The sequence below is a fragment of the Diplotaxodon limnothrissa genome, linkage group LG11 (assembly GCF_057381915.1).
Source record: "Diplotaxodon limnothrissa isolate DT_005_m linkage group LG11, D_limnothrissa_male_GT1.1, whole genome shotgun sequence".
NCBI lineage: Eukaryota > Metazoa > Chordata > Actinopteri > Cichliformes > Cichlidae > Diplotaxodon > Diplotaxodon limnothrissa.
In genome coordinates this window covers 24917843-24932141 of record NC_140606.1, presented here as the reverse complement: position 1 = coordinate 24932141, position 14299 = coordinate 24917843, and positions in this window count along the sequence as shown.

The following is a 14299-nucleotide window of genomic DNA, read 5'->3' as shown; positions in this document are numbered from 1 at the left end:
TGTCTTGACACCAGTGGGTCAGGGCGCCGACCTCCTCCCTGTAAGCTGTCTCATCACCGTTGGTGATAAGACCCACCACTGTAGTGTCGTCCGCAAACTTCACAATGATGTTGGAGTTGTTAGTGGCTGTGCAGTCGTAGGTGTAGAGTGAGTACAGGAGAGGGCTCAGTACACACCCCTGTGGAGCACCAGTGTTCAGTGTGATGGGGGATGAGGTGATGCTGCCCAGTCTGACCACCTGGCGTCTGTCAGACAGGAAGCTAAGGATCCAGCTGCAGAGGGAGCTGCTCAGTCCTAGATCCTGCAGTTTCCTGTCCAGCTTCGAGGGAACGATGGTATTGAATGCTGAGCTGTAATCTACAAACAGCATTCTCACATACGTGTCTCTCTTCTCCAGGTGTGACAGGGCAGTGTGTAGTGTCAGGGCTATGGCATCATCAGTGGACCTGTTGTGGCGGTATGCAAACTGTAGAGGGTCCAGTGAGTCGGGTAGTGCAGAGCAGATGAAGTCCCTGACCAGCTTCTCGAAGCATTTGCTTACGATGGGGGTCAGGGCTACAGGTCGCCAGTCGTTCAATGAGGAGATGGTGGAGGATTTGGGTACAGGGACGATGGTGGCCATTTTGAAGCAGGCTGGGACTACAGACAGAGAGAGGGAAAGGTTGAAGATGTGCGTGAACACTCCAGCCAGCTGAGCCGCGCATGACCTGAGGACGCGGCCGGGAATCCCGTCCGGACCAGTAGCTTTGCGTGCGTTCACCTTCCTGAAGCACTTCCGCACATCCTCCTCAGACACAGTGTGCGCACTGACGTCATCCGCGGTGCGCACACTGTCCGGTCTCATGGTGTTCGCTGTGTCGAATCTAGCGTAGAATACGTTTAGATCCTCACACAGAGAGGCCGTGGTCTGCGGTGTGCTGGTTTTCCCTCTAAAGTCTGCGATCGTGTTTAGTCCCTGCCACATACTCCGAGGGTTGTCAAACTGTTGTTCCACCCTGTCCCTGTACTCACGTTTGGCTGCTTTGATCGTCTTCCGGAGTTGGTAATGTGCGTGTTTGTAGTCCGATGTGTTCGCGGAGGCAAAGGCGGTGTTCCGTGCCGCCAGTGCCGCGCGAACATCTCCGTTAATCCAGGGTTTTTGATTTGGGAAGGATTTGACTGTTCTGGATGGGACGACATCTTCCACGCATTTCCTGATAAATCCACAGACTGAGTCTGTGTATTCATCAATGTCTCTGGCGGCCACGTGAAACATTTCCCAGTCCGCGTGATCAAAACAGTCCCGCAGCGCAGACTCCGATTGGTCCGTCCAACAGTGCACCGCCCTCCGGGTTGGAGCTTCCTGTTTCAGCTTCTGCCTGTAGGCGGGCAGGAGCAGGATGGAGCAGTGATCTGATTGGCCGAATGGGGCGTGGGGGAGGGCTTTGTACGCATCCCGGAAAGAGGTGTAACAGTGGTCGAGTTGCCGGTTTCCACGTGTGTTGAAAAGGATGTGTTGATGGAGTTTTGGTGAGACTTTCTTCAGGTTTCCCTTATTAAAGTCTCCGGCTGTGATAAACGCTGCCTCTGGGTGTGCGGTTTCCTCGCTGCTGATCGCGCTGTACAGTTCCCTGAGTGCACGGTCAGTGTCGGCTTGTGGGGGAATGTAAACAGCCGTAATAATCACTGCTGTAAATTCCCTCGGTAGCCAGAATGGCCGGCACTTAATCATCAGGTACTCCAGGTCCGGTGAGCAGAAGGATTTGACCGGGTGCACGTTCGCATAATCACACCAGCTGTTGTTGATCATGAAACACACACCACCGCCTCTGCTTTTCCCAGTAAGATCCTGTGACCTGTCCGCGCGGTGCACAGAGAACCCCGGCAGTTGTATTGCGGAGTCCGGTACTTTGTCCGATAGCCAGGTTTCTGTGAGGCAGATCACGCAGCAGTCCCGCATCTCTCGCTGGAATGAGATCCGTGCCCGAAGCTCGCACAGCTTGTTCTCCAGAGACTGCATATTAGCCAGTAATAAACTGGGTAACGGTGGTCTGTAAGTGCGCCGTCTCAGTCGAACCAGAACGCCAGATCTTCTCCCTCTGCGTCGGCGTTTGCGGCCTCCAGGGCCAGAGAACAAAGGCGTCTCAGGTGAGATGAATGGGGGGTCTGCAAACGGAGCGTCCGTGTTGCAAAACTTGAACTCCGGAAAGTTATAAGAAAGACCGTCTTTTATGTCCAGTAAGGTTTGTTGGTCGTACACAAGGAGACAAGTGCTGCTCGTGAAAAAATAAAGGAAAAGTAAAATTAAACACAGAAGAAAGCCGTTGCTTGGGGGAGCTCGCGACGAGGCTGCCATACTCGGCGCCATCTTGATCATAAGACTTTATCATGGAAAGTTCAAATCCTAATAGCGCTGTAACAGATTCTCATTTATCGGAGCGTATGCACAGAAAACACAAAGACCGTGGTTCACTTATTCAGAAAGATGGATTAATGAAAATGTCACTGGGAAGTTGTACTTATTTACTGAAGCTAAAACCCAAACATCAGGACCTCTCATGGCTCTTATTAACATGCTTCTTGTGTGATCTGATTATAAGTGGACACCTCTAAATTTAGCTGTTAACTAACTCTGGGAAATCTTTGGAGAATTAGACTCAGGCTTTACAAGAAGCCAGCAGGCTTTTTTTTTTTTTTTTAAAGAGTAATGGCTGCAGGTAGCTGACCTGGTGCTGAACACCAAATGCGCTATTGTTTTTCACCACCTGGATCCACATCAGTTGAGTAGGCACCCCAGATCACCTTCAGATGTGATTAGTAATTGGATCACAGTGCATCTTAGCTGTGTTCACACCCGTGCCACCGCCGCGCATGCTGATGCCAGACTCGGCGCACTTTTTTCTTCTATTTAGGAGCCGCCTCTTCCCAAGTTCGGTCACTTAAATTTGTAAGTATAATTACGCATTAATTGTGCTTACAAATTATTAAATTAATGAAATATTACAGCAGGACTCTCAAGCTACTAAACTCTATTCAAATGTGCGATTTTTGCCTTTGGTGTCTGTTGACAGGCAGCATTAATCCGACTACAGGGTTTAAACTGCCATCTTACACCTTTTTATGATGTTAAAGATGCTAATCCCCCCCTAGTTTTCTACAGTGAATTAATGCGTTCAGCCAATCAATACCTTTTTTCTCTCGCTTTAGCAGTAGCTGCTTGGCTTGCAGTGAATGTGTCGTCCTTGCAGACATGACTACTGTATGGCGCACACAATGCATCTGTCAGTCAAAGCGAGCTAGACGTGCGTGGGTGAGCGTGTTCTCTCATTTACCCTTTTGTGCACGCTTAATTATTGCATCTGCTAAATATATGCTAGCTTGGATTATGACATATGATAAAGGATTGAATGCATAAACCTTAGAATGCACACATAAACATGACATGCACATCCGATTTCTCTCTTTGCTCTACACCTGATGAGCGTGTTTATGTAGCAGTGCTGAGATTCCTGTGGTTTGCTGATGTTCCATCATACCGTTCCCTCGCAGTGAGCTGGCACTGCGCCACAGGGACGGTCACGCTAGTATAGACCCTTTGAACTGAACCGAATTTACTTGAAACATGCAAGAAAAGGGGGTGGAGAAGAAGAAAAACAGAAAAAAGAAAAGGAATTAGGAACAAAGACTCAAAGAAAGAAAAAGCTAATGAAAGGTTTTGCCCTCCAGATGAAGACCAGCCAAGTTAGAAGTTTCTGAAATTTGCCATTTTTTTTTCTGTCATCTGTGCTAGCATTAATGATTAAAGGCTCGGATTGGGTCCCGAGATAAGGGCGCGTGACGTCCGCAGATAATGCTCGTTTCAACCTTCTTTTTGATTTTGAAGGTTGTACTTGAGGGGCGCTTGACATCTTGACACGCTGACATTTAAAAAGAGTGGGTGTTAGACTTCTCTTTGGCATTTTATATTATTTTTTAGGAGAGGGTAGTATTACATTAAAGCTAGAATGTGACGAGGGAAAAATATGACTCTGGGCCTGATTTGAACCCAGTCCTGCCTCTCGTGTCAGCGCTGGAGTAGTGCCAGACTTCATAATGCAATGCCGTCCTCTCCAGTCACACTGCACCTCTATCTTTTCCTCCAGTGACAACAGAAGTCAGTCCTGGTGTTGTGTTCCTCTCGCTGTTATCTGTTTGAAACCCAACCCGAGACTTCCCGCAAGATCCAGCTCATCAGCAAGTGCTGATAAACTGATTCTCAGCGATTAGATGTTGATTAGTTATTTGCAGCAAGTTCCAGACTAGCAAAAGGGACATCAAAAGAACTAGATGAATGCCAATGAAACAGTCAATTATGGCGCAACAAGACGTCCAAGAGCATGATGGAACCTGCAGGCTGTGTGCATTAGTTACTGTACCACTGATGAAGCAATGTGACATCTTGTGTGTGGGCCCGTGGCAGCTTCAGGCCTGCAGAGGCTGTCTAGTTCAACTAATGAGGATGGAGAGAGAGGTCAGAGATGATAGCCAATCTAAATAAGGACCTTGATATGACTTTAACACTGTGTCATAGTTTGTTACTGTGTATGTGTGTGTGTGCTTGGAGGTGATGTCCTCCCACCTTCCTGCTGTTATGTTATGACTAGCATCCTCGCCCCAAGCCCACTGTCAACAGGAGGTGTCATCCACGCAGCTCAGCCATCAACACACTGCTGGCTGGATTTGGAACACTGACAAAGATGGACACACCTTCACAAATACACATATATACAATATGTATGCAACTGCATATCAAATGTTCTCTTTATTAGGCATATTCTGCAAGCACAAACAAATAGAGGACATGTGCATGCTCCCACGTGCATACATGCTTCCTGCTCTGTCGCTTCTCCCACTGGCTGTTAGTGAGTGTCCATGTTATGCAAACTCATAACAAAACACTGTCAAAAACTGTGAGTGTATGTCAGCTCACCTGACAGGAACAGCGGGCCATCTTCCATCCCATTTTCACTCTGTCCAGCTGCATCCATCCTGAGACACGCTCTTTACCATGGCTCTTGAAATTCAACTCAAGGTGACATACACCCACTTAAGAGGGCTGCCGACTAAAATTTTATTTGGGTTGTGCTAGAGCACCTAAAAAATGTTTCTTTATCTGCACCCAGAAATTTCAACCCTGCTTTCTGGCACTGCATTGTTATTCCGCGTTGTGTTGTCATGAAGAGGATGCTGTGGTAACACTGTGATCTCTGAGCTGATCTCTGTTTGACGATAACAAATGATAAAGGAAAAACACTCTCTAATAAGCTGCCCACTCCGGCTTCTCTACCACAGGAGGATAGTACAAAAGAGCTGCGAATGTGCATGGACAATGGGTGCGGAGCTAGCAGCAGGCACTAGTTGTTGGTTTATTACCTGTCAATGGTGTGTTCATATTTACTTGGGGGTTGTTGTCATATCGCTTACAAATGAAACAACCTTATGACCCTGCTCAGAACTGATTTCACACCCCTCAGACTTTAGAGTCTATATATATATATATATATATATATATATATATATATATATATATATTTATTTATTTTTGTCATCGTTAGCAAAACCAGACCAAACAAGACTTCTCTTTTGATCTACGACCTCAGTAGATGCTTCCAAGATTAGTTTATGGTCTCAGTTTTACCATCATTTTGTAAACTTGTAAAATAAGATAAATGCTAAACCAGGATATACTTAAGGTAATGCCGACCTTGTGATTGACAAGTCACTAACATGTGAGCATGCACTGCTCTTGGTTTCTTGGTTAATTCAATCAGTCTTCTAAACCCACTCCATATTGTAAACACCCTTAAATATTAGTAGGTAGGGAGGAAGAAACCCCTTTTAATAGGAAGAGACCTCTGGCACGTGTCAGAACCAGGTCCATAAATTTAAAAAGAAAAGACAGCAAAAAGGAGCCTATAAAGAAACAATGAAGAACAAAAACGTGTCTAGTTTCAAAACATCAAGATGACAACTGCTAAAACGCTTCAAAATGCTTCAGGCTTCAAAACCTGTCTTGACAAACCAATGTCACTATGGCTCCGTCCAGTCTTTGCGAACATGGTATCGGAACAACACATGACATGTTAAAGGTGCTGGGGTTGTACTGTATGTACAGTAGGGAAAAGTACAGAAAGTACAGCTAAACCGACATGAACAAATGTCACTGATGCATGCAGTACTGCACTTGTACATGAAGTATGAAGCTAAAATAGAAACCAAAGGAAAGTGAGTCAATCTTAGAGGCCAATCACAAACTATAGAAACACCTGTGAGTCAAAGCCCAGAGGTTGGTGAAGCAGAGCAGAGAGGAACGAAGGACTCAACCACACCAACTCTCAGAGCAGGCAATCTGTGAGAAAACATAACTATCCATACATTTAGGCCGACCTGTTTAATATTCTGTTTAATAAGCGAGCCTGTCCGACCGATGAAAACATTTAGTTGCTGTTGACACATCTTATTTCATAGCAGTCTCGAGCCTTGATTAATATGGACACTTTTTCTTGTTTCTGCTTTGTTTCCTTGTTTTCTCCTGACCTGTCGTGATTTTTATTTGGCCTCATGTTTTTTTTAATTCTTAAACAATTACACGGACACACCGCCTATCCCGGCAGATATGGAGCGAGAGGCGGAGTACACTCTGGACAGGCTGTCAGAGGGTTAACGCAGAGAAACAAACAACCACACGCTCTCATGTCCACACACGGCCAGTTTCAAATCGCAGAATAACCAAACACGCGTGTCTTTAAACTGTGGGAGGAAGTTGGAGTACAATGGGAGAAATGTTGGCTTCCTGTCTATACTTTAATAAGTTTTCTCTGGGGTTTCTTTACTGCGCAGCTCTCATTGATTGGGAGAGCCAGCCTCAATTCCTATCTATACTTTAACGCTGGGCTTAGCAGCCACAGTGGAGTTGTTAAGCACTATTTTGCCTGATTGTTAACCAATACCGCCGAGCCAACAGTCCTCACTGTGAGTGCGCTGTCAGGAACAGGACCTCAGCCCCTGTTTCAAATGCACACCAGACGATGGGCTGATAGAAAAGAACGCAAGTGGCATTCAAACAATTCCCAAAGCTGTTTTTCTAGTTGAAAATATTTTCTGGGCAGAAGGAAAGGATTTGAAAATGTTCTGTTGCTACATCTTTAGTTTGATGATAATGGGTACATTTATGTGTAGGCAGTCACAAATGTACTGTATTCAGCATCTCTTTGGTGAGCCAGTGTTTACAGTACGTTTGCAAACACACTGTGGGGGTACGTGTCAGTTTCCACATGAAATGTATGTTCGCTCCTCGTAATAACAAAGTCCCGATTCGGTACATCCATATGCTGCCTTCCTGGCTTCCCCTGTGCCTATAGTCTGTCAGCTGTTGTTATTTAAGCCTGCAGGCTCCTGTGATAGGATCATTTAAGACTTACTCGCATCAGTGATAGCGAGAGTGACACCTCCCATTATGTGTCCATGTATGAAGCTGTGTAAAGCTTTGTCACATTTATAGCCATCTCACCTTGCAGCCCCCGTCTTGAAGGCATGCACCGCCACATAAAAAGGCTTTACAGTACAGTGTAGGAGTTAAGATTGTTTCCAAAAGTACAAGAATGTGATTTTTTTCTTCTTCTTCTGATACTGAAAGAGAGCACTGACTTTTTCTTTTAGACGCTGCTCCTGGTATAATAGCCTAATTGAGGCAGGAATGGAATTTTCTGTGCGTACGGTTGTGAGACCTGCTGGTCAATCATAGCAACTCACATAGCAACAAGACCTGCGTAGGGCAACTGAAATAGATGAGATGAATCAGTAGCAGTGCTTTACTGTTGGCATGCTGTATCCTGGCCATAGCAGCGCCTTTGTGATCAGTGCTTGTCAGTTTTTCCCCTCATTCTGGGATGGACCACATTGCCAAGAAAAATAACAGTATGAACAAAAGAACCCAATTACATGTTGGTATAATCCAAAAGCGAAAACAGTGTTTACAACATAGATATGGTGCTGCATTTAACTGAGAGCACTGCCTTCACGTCTAAAGCTGGATACGAGCTAGAACGGACACAAACAACAACAGAAGGAGGGCCACTAGCAGCTTTGCCCCTGGTCAGTCTGTATTTGTACATTCCTGATTGCCCGCCATGTGTACAGATGTTCCAGCTGAAGGTTGTTGACCTGGCCACATGGCGTGCTCATGGTCCGCACCTCGGGTCTTTTACACCGCAGCCTGAAATTAAAACCTGAGGGCATTCTTCACAGATTGATGAGAGTTCACAGAGTGTGGTTGAGCCTGGGGGTGAGGGTGGCACAGATGCGTACAGCTAACGGGCACGCTTATGCGGTCGGGGAAGGGGACGCATTCATACACAAACACAGATGGACAGGTACAATGTGATCGCAACCTGTTCAGTCACCCTCACGCAGCCCAGAAGCATCCCTCATCGCTCTTTTCTAGATGGGGTCAGCGTGTCAACTAGCTCACCCTGGAAAAAAAGGGGGAATTAGGGACATTGTGAGTGTGTGTAGTTACATTTTTTGTTAGCATGCTCTAGGCCTTGTTTGTATATTAGGCCCGAGTCCTGCATCACTCATTTCAGCACAACACATCAAAGAGACGGGAGCCAATGCCGCTGTACACTGACCATATATGGTTCTTCCTTCATCATCCAGGCACTGGTTTAGCCCATTAGAGAAAGTAGGACAGAGCAGGGTCCTGATGACCATATTTGGCCGGGTGCTCTGTCCCCTGCAGCCATCTTGCCTGCCTCCACCGCATTGTGCCAGGGCACTGCTGCTCAGTTCCTTCCTTATCGTTGCAGATCCCATTTTCTTCTCTTTTCCTCTCCGTCTTATTTTCCACCGCCAGAACACAACCCTCTTCGTCCCCCTTTCTCTTTCTTCTCCCTCTTATCACTCCTTTCCCCCTCCTCTCTCCGACTCATCCTGTTACTGCTCTGGTTTGTCTTTTCTCCCCAAACCAGCTTCTTCCGCTCATCCACCTTCTCCCCGCTTCACCCCTCTTTACTGCTTCCTTTGTTCTTTCCCTTTTCATTGCTTCCTGTGTTCCCCCTTTTCTCTCTTATCCTTTCCCAGCAGGAAGCAGTGGCATCCAGGTTTACTCCGCCGGCTGTGCACAGAGAGCTGGGTCTGCTGGCCCCTGGCCTGTTCTGGCTCTATCCCTGTGTTCCTAATCAGCCCCGCTGCGTGAGGCACACATGTTTGCAGATTCATTAACGTGCACACATTCTCACACGTAAGCACGGACACTTTGGTGATGGATGAGTTTTTGAGGGTGTTAAGCCTACATCTGCACACACCCACATCCATGTGTTTGTTAATGCATGCGCACTTTCACACACTCCCGATTTGTGTGGGCACGTTAGCACACACACACACACACACACACACACACACACTCCACCTCCTGGCAGCGGGTTTGATCGCCTGGAAAATGAATACTAAATGCAGGGCAAAATGGCTGGCAGGGATCACCTTGGCTGTGTGCAGCTCACCTCCTGCTCTATACAGGCATGAAACTGGAGCACCTCCATACCTGTCTCTCCACTCAGGATATTCTTGGACCTCACAGCTTGGTAAGGAGACACAAAGAGATTTTTGCTTTTGTTAGTAATTTTCCAGTAAGTAGAGAGGATAAAGGCTCATCATATGCCCTGGCTGTGGTATTCCCTTTGAGCTGTCAGCTTTTCCTTTTAGTGCCTCAGACGGGAAGGAAACACATCAGGCTTTGCTGTGCAGAATCTTTAAAAACACACTGTACACACGCACAAACACCCGCATATAATTTAGTGTCCCGTGCGTGTAAGCAAGCACACGACCACACACACATACACACACATACACCTCAAAGACTAAGGAACTGGTTGTGGACTTCGGGAGGTCCAGAGAAGGTCCACTGCCGGTTCAGATAGAGGGGGAGGAGGTGGAGGTGGTCAACAAGTACAAGTACCTCGGGCTGTGGGTGGACAATAAACTGGACTGGTCATGCAACACAGAGCACCTGTATAAAAAAGCCCAAAGCCGACTGTACTTCCTCAGGAGGCTGAGGTCTTTTAACATCTGCAGGAAGCTCCTGAGGATGTTTTACCAGTCGGTGGTTGCTGGAGTACTTTTCTATGCTGTGGTGTGCTGGGGGAGCAGCACAGCAAAGAGGGACTCATCCAGGCTGGAGAAACTGATCAGGAGGGCTAGCTCTGTGGTCGGCATGAAGCTGGACACTCTGGTGACAGTGGCAGAGAAAAGGACATTAAAGAAACTGATGGACATTATGGACAATGCCAGGCATCCTCTGCACACGGCCATAAACAACCAGAAGAGTCTGTTCAGTGACAGGTTGCTTCTCCCCAAGACAAGAACTAACAGACTTAAAAACTCCTTTGTCCCACACGCCATCAGACTGTTTAACTCCTCTCTGGAGGGGAGAGGGAGGGGAAACAGGAGGACAAAGGAGGGGGGAACAACTAAGCTGTAGTGCCTCTTCACCTCACTGTACAATACCTTGTGCAATACTTTTTGTAAATAGTCAACAGTGCAATAGACTCAATACTTGAAATGTGCAATTCACTTGTATTTTTATTTTTTATTCCTATTTATTCTATTTATCCCCTTTGTATATTTTATTTATATTTGTCTCTGTATTTATATGTGTGTGTGTGTGTGTGTGTGTGTGTGTGTGTGTGTATATATATATATATGTGTGTGTGTGTGTGTATATATATATATATATATATATATATATATATATATATATATATATATATATATATATATATATATATATATATATATATATATATGTATGTATGTATGTATGTATGTATATATATATATATAACAATTCTGTAACTGTAACTTCGGTCGTTGCTGTGCTTTTTGGAAGTCGAATTTCCCAGAGGAACCCACCCGAGGGATTAATAAAGTTCTATCTTATCTTCTATCTTATCTTATATGCAGAACTGTTTAATTTCCCCAGTCACAGGAGTCAAAGGCAGTAGCTAGCAGAGGAGTGGGCCAACTGGGAGCAGGTTTTCCTGAAGCTGATGGAGATCCAGACACATATTCACTCATGTGGCTCTGGAGTGTAGTATTTCCCTCAATTTGTTTTCAGGAGTATGCCAGTCACATTTTAGAATGATTGAGTTTTACCTTTCTTCTGTTCTTATAATTGTAAAACCCAATTTCAACTTTGCAATATCACTTTATTCATGATTTTCAGTACAGCGTATTTACCAGTTTGAATACGTGTGCTCGTCTCTTCTCTTTTGTACCATTTTCACTTCCTCTTCACTAAATGCTCCACCTGATCAATGGGTGAAATCTGGATGTACGGAGGTCCAACACACAGCCTTTGATCAGCTTCGCAGACCTCGCCTACGTGTTGTAGCAGTTTAATGTCATCAGGGGCCAGTGACACAAACAAGCGGTCTGTGGGCTAATCTTGATGTTCGGTATCTTTTCGTGGTTCTGCTGCTCGTGTGGAACTCCACTGTTGCTCCTTTTCCCGCTCCAACCCACTTTTCGACCAGTCAGTATTCGACCTACGCATAGCGTCATCTACATCGAGTTACGTGCTGCTGGATCCTTGGAGGACTGCACTCTGGCATGTTTGCATTCCTTGTATACCCCTTAGAGGAGGCAAACACCTACTCAAACATACACAAACACAGCACCTTAACACAATCATAACTCTGCTTTGAACTGATTTGATCATAGAGTCCTGCATGTTTGAGAAACACATTTTGTTCTGTTTCCTCCACACTTACACTAAAAATACCTTTCCACACAACTTGAAAATCACAAAAAAATGAGGCAGTTGTAGCTTATCAACTTTTTCTTAGGTCTGGACTACATTAGCAGACTAACTTTAAGTCTTAATATCCACCAAGCAACCAGCATCCCGTGTAGGGTAAGGATTGTTTTTTATTTTAGCCATGTGCCGAATATACAGATTACTAAATTCGCAGATGTTACATTTCAGTACAAAGCCGTTAAATTTCAGTTTTTTATGCAAATAAATTTAAAAAACAGATGAATGTTAGTCAAACCTGTTAAAGCCTGGCTCATGAGGCAGAGTAAACAGAAAACTTTTACATTTCTTAACATAAGGGAGGAAACAGCATCACTGACTTCATGATGTGTGTTATTTACAGTGTTATTGGTGTGTCAGTAGATGGTGTTTGAATGTTAGGTGTGTGGTGTTAATCAGGCTAAAGCTACCCAGAAAAATAACAAGGCGCTGGGCGAATGGATAGAGCGAGGTGAAACATCCACCTCTTAAGTGCTCCAAGGAGACTGGGTTAGGGGTAGACTACCTCTACCTTGAGCCCTGGATGGTCTGCCAGTGTGTTGGTGGATTTTAGGAGTTCAGTTATCTTTGGAGAGAGCATCTGTCCTTTGGGTCCTTTGGCTCAGGCTTGTTCTGGTGCATCCAGAAGATGCTCAGTTGAATTCTGATCTTGAAAGTTTGGAAGCAAAGCCGACGTACTGGGCTCTTTGAGACTGCTGCCATTGGGGACATGTAGGTGGTCTTCAACAAGTGGTACGAGTCAAAATGAAAGACCCAAGGTTTCCCCAGAGGAAAATGTTTTCATTTTTGTGTTTTATCCAAATTAATTCTTTAAAAACAGGTGAATGTTAATGAAACATGTTATGACTCATGGGGCATGGTAAATAATGGAAGAGACACAGCTTTAACTAAATCTTTCTAATTTACCAAATGAAGGAAAAAAACATAATTGACTTCATGAGGTGTGTAAGTCACAGAGTGTCAGTCATTAGAGTGTTTGGATGTTTGGTGTGTGGCGGTCTGTAAAATCAAAAATAACCAGGCCGAAGCGAACGAATCAAATAACAAGTGGCTGGGCGAGTGGAGAGAGCAAGTGGCTGGAACACTCTTACATGTGAGTACTCCAAGGACATTGGTTTGAGGGTAGGCTACCTCTGCCCTTAACCCTAGGTGGGATGCCACTGTTGGTGGATTTTGATGCTCAGTTGAATTATGATCTTGAAATTTTGGAAATGGGACTGATATCTTTGACTTTTTGAGGCTGCTGCCATTGGGGAGCGCCATAGTCACTGACATGCGCAATAAGGTGTAGTCCTATGAGTCTGAGTAACGTCTGCATACATTCAAAGACCCGAAGCTTCCTAAGGGAACAGTAGATTGTCTCAAGAAGAGCGACACTGTTATCTCCACCTGTCAGTGGGTTTAATATTGCAGCTGATTGCTGTCAACTAAACAAAACTAGCACACTTTGTGAAAATATCCCACAAGTATTCCTCCAAGCCTTTTTTCTTCTTTCTTATTTCTGCATGTGTGGCAGGAGAGTAGCATGGCCACTTGGATGGGGTGTTTACAATGCAGCCATGTCTGTGTGTTTATATGCGATTATGAATCTTTTTATGTATATGAGATGTGCTCGTAGTACGGTGGGAATGTGTTTGTGCCCGAGTGTTTGTGTTTGTGAGCGCGTAGTGTTATCAATCCAGACCAGACGACAGAAGCCCTTTAGTGGAGAGTTAGTTCAGTTTAGCATGAAGATGAGGTTTGGAGGCTTGTGTGTGCCAGTGTTACTTTTCCCGTGTGTATGTGTGTCACTGACTGTGTGTGTGCATATTTAGGTTATTTGTGTGTGTGTGTGTGTGTGTGGTCTTTGATGTCAGCTGGTGGCTGCTGCTGTTTGCAGTGTTAGGTAATCACAAAACACAATCATTCTGATCTATTCCTGAACCTCTGCCATTATATATAGCATTCTCCTTATCCACCCACAAACCCTCTACATTTTTCTCTCTCTCTCTCTCATACACACACTAATTTTGTCTTTTTTTCCCTCTATTTTCCATCTCTCCTCTGCTCTGCCACTCCTCATCTCTGTCCTCCATCTCCTACTCCCACACTCTCTCTATCTCTGTGTTTTGTTATGTTTTGCTGCTCTGTGTTGTGTGTCTCCGGGCTCAGGACATTTTTCTTGTCATCTCTCTTTTCCTCCCGTTCCCTCAACCGCTGCCCCTGAGCCCCACGCACACCCCACTGCTAACGCCCCTCCCACTACCCACCCTTTCTGCCCCGTTTCTCCCTAGTCACCTTCCAACATCTCCTCTCTACCCTTCCCGTCCTCCTCTTCCCCTCCTTTTTTGCCTTCCATCACATATGTGCACGCTGTCAGAGGGGGAGTATATTGATTGCACGCTTGGCTGACAGTCACACTAATGGACAACTTAGTGTGTGTGTGTGTGTGTGTGTGTGTGTGTGTGTGTAGTTTAGAGGGGGTGTTTA